This window comes from Electrophorus electricus, chromosome 5 (genome assembly GCF_013358815.1).
Source record: "Electrophorus electricus isolate fEleEle1 chromosome 5, fEleEle1.pri, whole genome shotgun sequence".
NCBI classification, from domain to species: Eukaryota; Metazoa; Chordata; class Actinopteri; order Gymnotiformes; family Gymnotidae; genus Electrophorus; species Electrophorus electricus.
The window spans coordinates 13948217-13954595 of record NC_049539.1 but is presented as its reverse complement, the minus strand read 5'-3'; positions in this window follow the sequence as shown (position 1 = coordinate 13954595).

Genomic DNA, 6379 nt, shown 5'->3' with positions numbered 1-6379 from the left:
CTTCACTTGCCGCAACAGGCATAAGCCCCTCACTGAAAACGGTCTTAGCTACCCGTTTAGCAATTACGACTTAGTTGTCTTAGTTAAGCCCCGTTGAGGCAACGGGCCCTCGGTGTTCTATGTGGACTGGATGCCTTTGAAAATGGCCATGCGAGCCGTGGGACGTGTGTCAGACCTGAGAGAATCAACTCAGCTGCTGCTGCTGCTACTCTCACATGGGCCAGTGAGCTCCTTCATTTCTCCCAGTGATTAATTACTTTGTCAGCCATCAATCTACAGCAGCATGAAATACCCAGGGATGCAGACAGAGCGAGGGAGGGATGGAGGGGGAGAGAGAGAGAGAGAGAGAGAGAGAGAGAGAGAGAGTAACCTGCAGGATACGGCTAAAATTATAGCACTGCATTGCCCAGAGGGCTCATATTAATGAGGACGCCAGAAAGTTAACAATTCACATTAAATCCTAATGCATTCTTTAATTAATTAAGCGCCCATCTATAAACATTCCATTCCGAATCCGACCTAACAATGGAGCATTAATGTTTTATGTTTCAGGCATAACATATTTAAATGTCATTAATATGTTAACAGCTAGATAAACATATTCAGAACCTATTAGCAGTAATAGGTGGAGTCTTGAGCAGACTGGGGCTCCCCTCAATTTAGTTCAAATAATAATTACAGATTAACTTTACATTTGACCTTAGCAGATTTTAAAATCGAAATGTTGTATCCGAGCCAATCATTATAATAATAATTAGATGGTTTAATTATATAGTCCTTGACATTGTCGTACGTTGCTGTAACACGTTTCCGACGAGTGTGCCCCACCTGACCCATAGTGTACGAAGCATTTGTTGAATAACATTTCGGAAGGACAGCATTCAGCTTTGCGAAAGGACGGAGATGGGAAACAGGTCTGAAATAAGGGTCAGCCCCTCCTTGGACGGCACCATGTTCGTTTCCCACCTCCAGCTCAGTCTGATCCATGAGGCACACCCAGAGTGCTTCTGCACGCGCTCAGTAGGTGTCTACGGCTTTGAGAAGAGAGGTAATCTCTAAGGTGCATTGCCAACGTACTGAGGAATGCAAAATCAAACGGCAAAGAAGCCACATGAAATATTCTGGGGGGGTTTAGTCAGAAATTATTTACTAAAAAAACATCCTAGTGAAATTTAGATAAGCAAAACATTCCGTATGATGTCATTCCAGTTTTATTCAAATGTGATCGGCTTTATGGAGGGATAACATGATAAAGACTTTGGTCCCCTTCGTTTGAGCGTAATCTCTGAGGAATTATTCCTCTGGGATAAATTCACAAGAATCACTTTATGCAGATCCTGTCATAAGAATCAGACTTATTTGGAGAAAATTCCAAAATGTCTCCCTTCATCAGAGTACACAGTTTGCACACAGATACCATATTAAAGTATCAGAACGCTAGAACAAACACCAAAAAAATGTCTACAGCTTCAGATCTGCTTCTGAATATACTTCCTTGGCACTCGGGAGTGTTGTGAAAAACAGGTGCAGATCAATATCACATTTTTTTTTTCACAAAACACTCACTTTATGCTTCTGTTTGGCATCATTAATGTTTCAATGACATCATCATCATCTCCAAAACACAAACAAAATGGCTAGAGAGAGTCTCTCAGAGAGTCTTTTTTTTCCAGCGCCCTGCCTTTGGCACTCATTCAGAATGTTTATGCCTGTGGACCCATGCAGTCTATCTGGCCTGCAATCTTGCACCTTTTGGCAGTCAAGAGGAACTTAACTTTTCTGTTTTCTCGCACTCTTTTTTTCAGGGCACAGGGAGTTTGAGCCGGGGGGGTGGGGTGGTTCTGCCCCTTTCCTCTTAAGACCTCCGCCGTTTCTTCTCCTCCTCTTCCTCCCGCTCTTCCTCGGAGTGACACGTGTTTCACTCGGGCAGCGGGGAACAGAGGTATGGAGTGTGGAAGTGTACCGAGTGCGGAGAAGAAAGTTGTAAGGAGAAGAGGTGAAAACGGAATGCCTTCGCAAAAATCACCGTCGCATTCGGAATACCGGAGCTGTTAAAGTGATGACATCAAGTCCATGGGTTTTGTGCTTAGTTGGATTTTTGGAACTTCCAACCCAGAGAATTTGAAATATGTTCTTTTCAGGCTATTTTACAAGTTATCCAGAAAACTTGCTTTCCAATCAGGAAGAAATGGTTAAATAGCAAATAAAAAAAAGCTTTGCCTGTAAGACCCATGATCATTCAAAGAGAACCCTGCTCACTTCTTATATTTATGTTTGTTTTATACAAATACTTTCCCTACCAAAATATCTAGCAGCTGAAATGGTGACACACTTGATGATGCATGCTATACATGGACACATTCATACACATAAAAGCAGACTGAACGATTACAGGTAAGTAAATATATTATCTTCATCATCACTATAATTACAAACACATTACCATTCAAACCTCCACTTTGGACCACAAAAATAATTTGTAGGAACTGAGATTAACATTCCCTAATTTACGGCATAGGGAAATTTGTCGTGCACATCGTGTTTATGAGGCTTTTTTGTTGGATTTTGTCTAGAGATGCTAGAACTATGACCTCAGTCCTGCCCCCTCCTCCACGACCTCAACCAGTTGTGGCTTCTCCCATTACAGTGGCAGGGTCCGGGCTTCCATGTCCATTTGTTACCCCTCCTCTTTTCAAACACGAGCGAATCGGTCAAGGTTCTAAGAGGCACGAAGTTCGAGCGCCCTCTTTTCCCGCGGAGTACAGAGCCTCCGCCCGAAACCCCAGCCCTCGCTTTCCTCCTCTTCCTCCCTGCTCCGCAGAAGGAGGCCATCCTGAAGGAGCCACGCCCCCAACCCCCCACCCCCTCACCCGGACCGCCTCGGCCGCCGGTGGGACCCGCTCCTCGAGCCTTTTCATCAGCTGCTGCTCCTCGCCTGGCATGCAGTAATTTCATGGCTCATTGCAGGCGCTGAAAACCTTTGAAACTGCAAATGTTAACTTTTGGCTGGCCCCGAGCCATTTGGGAAGCGATTAATTCGGCAAACAGAAGCGAGCCGCTTTCTCCTCCCAGGGCCGCGCGCCGTTTCCCTGCCCCTCCGTCGCCGCGATTTGCATTGGTAGCGTTGGCAGTGTGAGGGTAATGAAGATTCCTGTTAATTGAGAGTCTGTTCCTATCGCCTCATCTCCCTTCACTTAGAGGTGCGTGTTGGTAGCGTTTAAGGAGGGGGGATGCAAATAAGCCAAAGCGAGGTCGCGTACACTGGCAGCTAGCTGGTTCGGTTTCCACAAACGGATTGCGTGATGCAAACGTTTCGAATTGCTCGACTTTTCCTTGACTCCTTTGAGCTGTCCTTAATTGAGTTGTGCTTGACTCATTTGAGCTGTACTTGTGCTTGACTCATTTGAGTTGTCTGATCTGATGTGCCCATAACTGATGCATTTTTTGGTACATTATACTTCTGCTCAACACTTCCACTTTTACTTCTTTGTCTTGTTGCATAAACTGCACCTAAGTGTCTATACATGACATATATTTATGACAAGCTTTTCGCTACTCCCAAACAAAGCGCTGTTACATAATCCGAAACATTAATGAGATGTTAAAGTCCTGCGAGCCGGCAGACGCTAAAAAGCGCGCTATTGTTGTTTGCCGAGCGCTGTGTTAATAACGTTGAGAGGGTCGCGTTGTCATTGTTTTTGTAATTACTGATTGGTGCTTTAAATGAAGTGTCAGTACTGAAGCACTCCTGTCAGAAAACACTCGCTTTATGTTGCTGCACGGCATCGTTTGTGCACTGCAGGGTTCTTGGCAGTTCAGCTAAAAGCACGACATTTTGTCACAAATTTCAAACACGCCAAGCTGCGCCAGTGCAGATGACCAAAAGCCGGTCTGCTGTAATTACGTCATTACTGTAACGCGTTTTTCTTTAGCATGTTTTGCCATCGCTGTCCTTCCAGTATATCTGTGTGTGTTTTTGTTCTCTCATTCTGTCTACAGTAGTGCTTCTAAGTACTTTGTTTTGAAAGAGAGAGAGAGAGAGAGAGAGAGAGAGAGAAAGAGAGAAAGAGAGAGAGAGTGAGTGAGAGAGTTGCTGTGCAGTTAGCCATGTGAGACACAGAAGGTATGGGATTGGCCAGCCGCCCCCCCCAGCTGTGCACCTGCATTCTGGCACCCTCCAGAACCAGTACAAACGCGAGAACTAATTCTCCATAGCCAGCTCCATTAATTTTCCTGCACTGGGACATCCACAGTTTTGACAGCATAACATATAGCAGGTTGTGTTCAAAAACCTGGCTTTGCTCAAAACAGCGTAACAGTCCCAAGAAAAAAAAAAAAGATTGGGGAAAATTATCTCTGTAAGGCTGACTTTCTAACTTTTTGTAGGCTGTGACGTGAAGCTACATAATTTGGGCTTTTTCGAGCACGACAACTTCCCTGCAAAGGCCCGGCCGAGTCTGCTGGTCCTTGTTAACAGGAAGACACTGATGTCCAAGTAGGCGCTCCTCTCGATGCGGTAGCAGGTTTGTGTCTCTTCAGAACCCCAACTCCTGCAGAGAGATTTAAATAGGAGATACATTTGCATGTAACGATTGCCCAAGTTTGACAAATGAAAGAGGCCATTTGGGAGCTTGCTAGATCTGTCTCACTTGTCGTAATGAGCAGGAATTCTGTGGCTGTTAGAATGCAGTCACCATAACAAAGCCTGCAGTTTTGCAAACAGAATCTCCATTTTACATTTGAATCAGCTGCCCCCCCCCCCCCCCCCCCAACTAATTCTTACGTGCTTGTCAGAATGTGCCACATTCTGCCACCCTCATCAATTTGCGTTTTGAAAATATTTGACAGATTGCTTGTTAGCGTTGCTGCCGAAAATGAACAGTCTGGTTCTTCATCAAGAGTAGTTGGAACTCTTGAAAAACTGTTATTCCAACTTGTTACAATTCTGACTGACAGAGACAGAAATAAGGACATATTCAGAAGGGAGGGAGGGAGGGAGAGAGAGAGAGAGAGAGAGAGAGAGAGAGAGAGAGAGAGAGAGACAAGCGATACAGTGATAAAAAAAAGCCATAGTTGCCTTTATAGGAGTTCAACGGTGGGAAATGGGAGACAGAGTGTGTATGACTCACACTCAGGTGTTGACTTCCATTCAGTGTGTGAGTAGGCTGGAGGCGGCCTGGTGTGTGTGTGTGGGGGGGGGGGTTCTGTTTCCTTACCTGGCCAGCCAACAAGCACATCTGCATCCGGCATTAGCGCCGCCGCCCAGCAATCTCCACGCCATTAATTGCACTGGAAGCCACTGAAGTTGCAGGCGCCGCTACTGGCCAGCTGCCTTTCTGTGTCGCATTCTTACCCTCTTATCAGAAAGCCTCCACATGTCTCAGCTCTGCGGCTAAAATGCAAAAAAACCAAAAAACTAACAAACAAAAAACCTAACAAACAAATAAAAAACAGATAATATTGTCTTAATTACGTCCCTCTGACAATGATGTTCGACGGCCAAACACATCAAATTAAATTTCGTCGTGGTCCAGCGGAAGTGGAGTCAGGGTCTTATATTTCCAATACAGGTACATTGTCTGATAAACAGGGGAACGAAAAGAGTAATTACAGGGGGGAAATTACATCAGAAATTAAGGAAGTGGTGAAAGGACTGTTCCTTAAATGGGTCTGAGGAGTGCATTAAAAAGGCCATTAACGGAGCAGCGAGCAGGTGTTACACTTTACCGAATGAACCGAACCAAAACAAATGCGACCGAATTGAAGAGGGACTGACCCTGGCAGGTGAGCGGTTCGTCTGGGCCACTTTCTCGCCTCTCACTTTTCTGCAGCGCGTCGTTTCTGAAAACACCACTCAAAACGGATCTTCAATATGGACGCGTTTTGCAGGATGAGTAGATGAAGTATGTGTTGACAGCCTGTAATATATTGTGCATCGCCATCACTGACCACAGAAATATAGCTGCATTGGGGCAGTAGCACACAGTCACTAACAGGCGGCCCTCGGCCAGACTGCCCTGCCACCCAAAACGATTAAAGTGGACCGAGAAAAACAAAGCAGATGTTCTAATTCTAAGAAAGAAAGCCTAGAATATGCCCGGTTTATGTATGCGCTGTATGTGTTGCGTGTTTATGTGGCAGGAGACACAAGCATGTTATATAAACATGGAATGACACATACAAAAGACTGCGTGTGTGCACTGGTGCATATAGGTTTAGAAGATCTGAATGTATGCTGACACATTTGGTATTAGTTGAGCAGTGCCTATTTTTAAAGTGCTGCAATACTAATGGTAGTTGTCATGACAAGTGATTTCTTCTTTCTTTCTAAAAACCAATGAAATGGCTAAACATACACATTTACTTCTGCCCTTTCCAG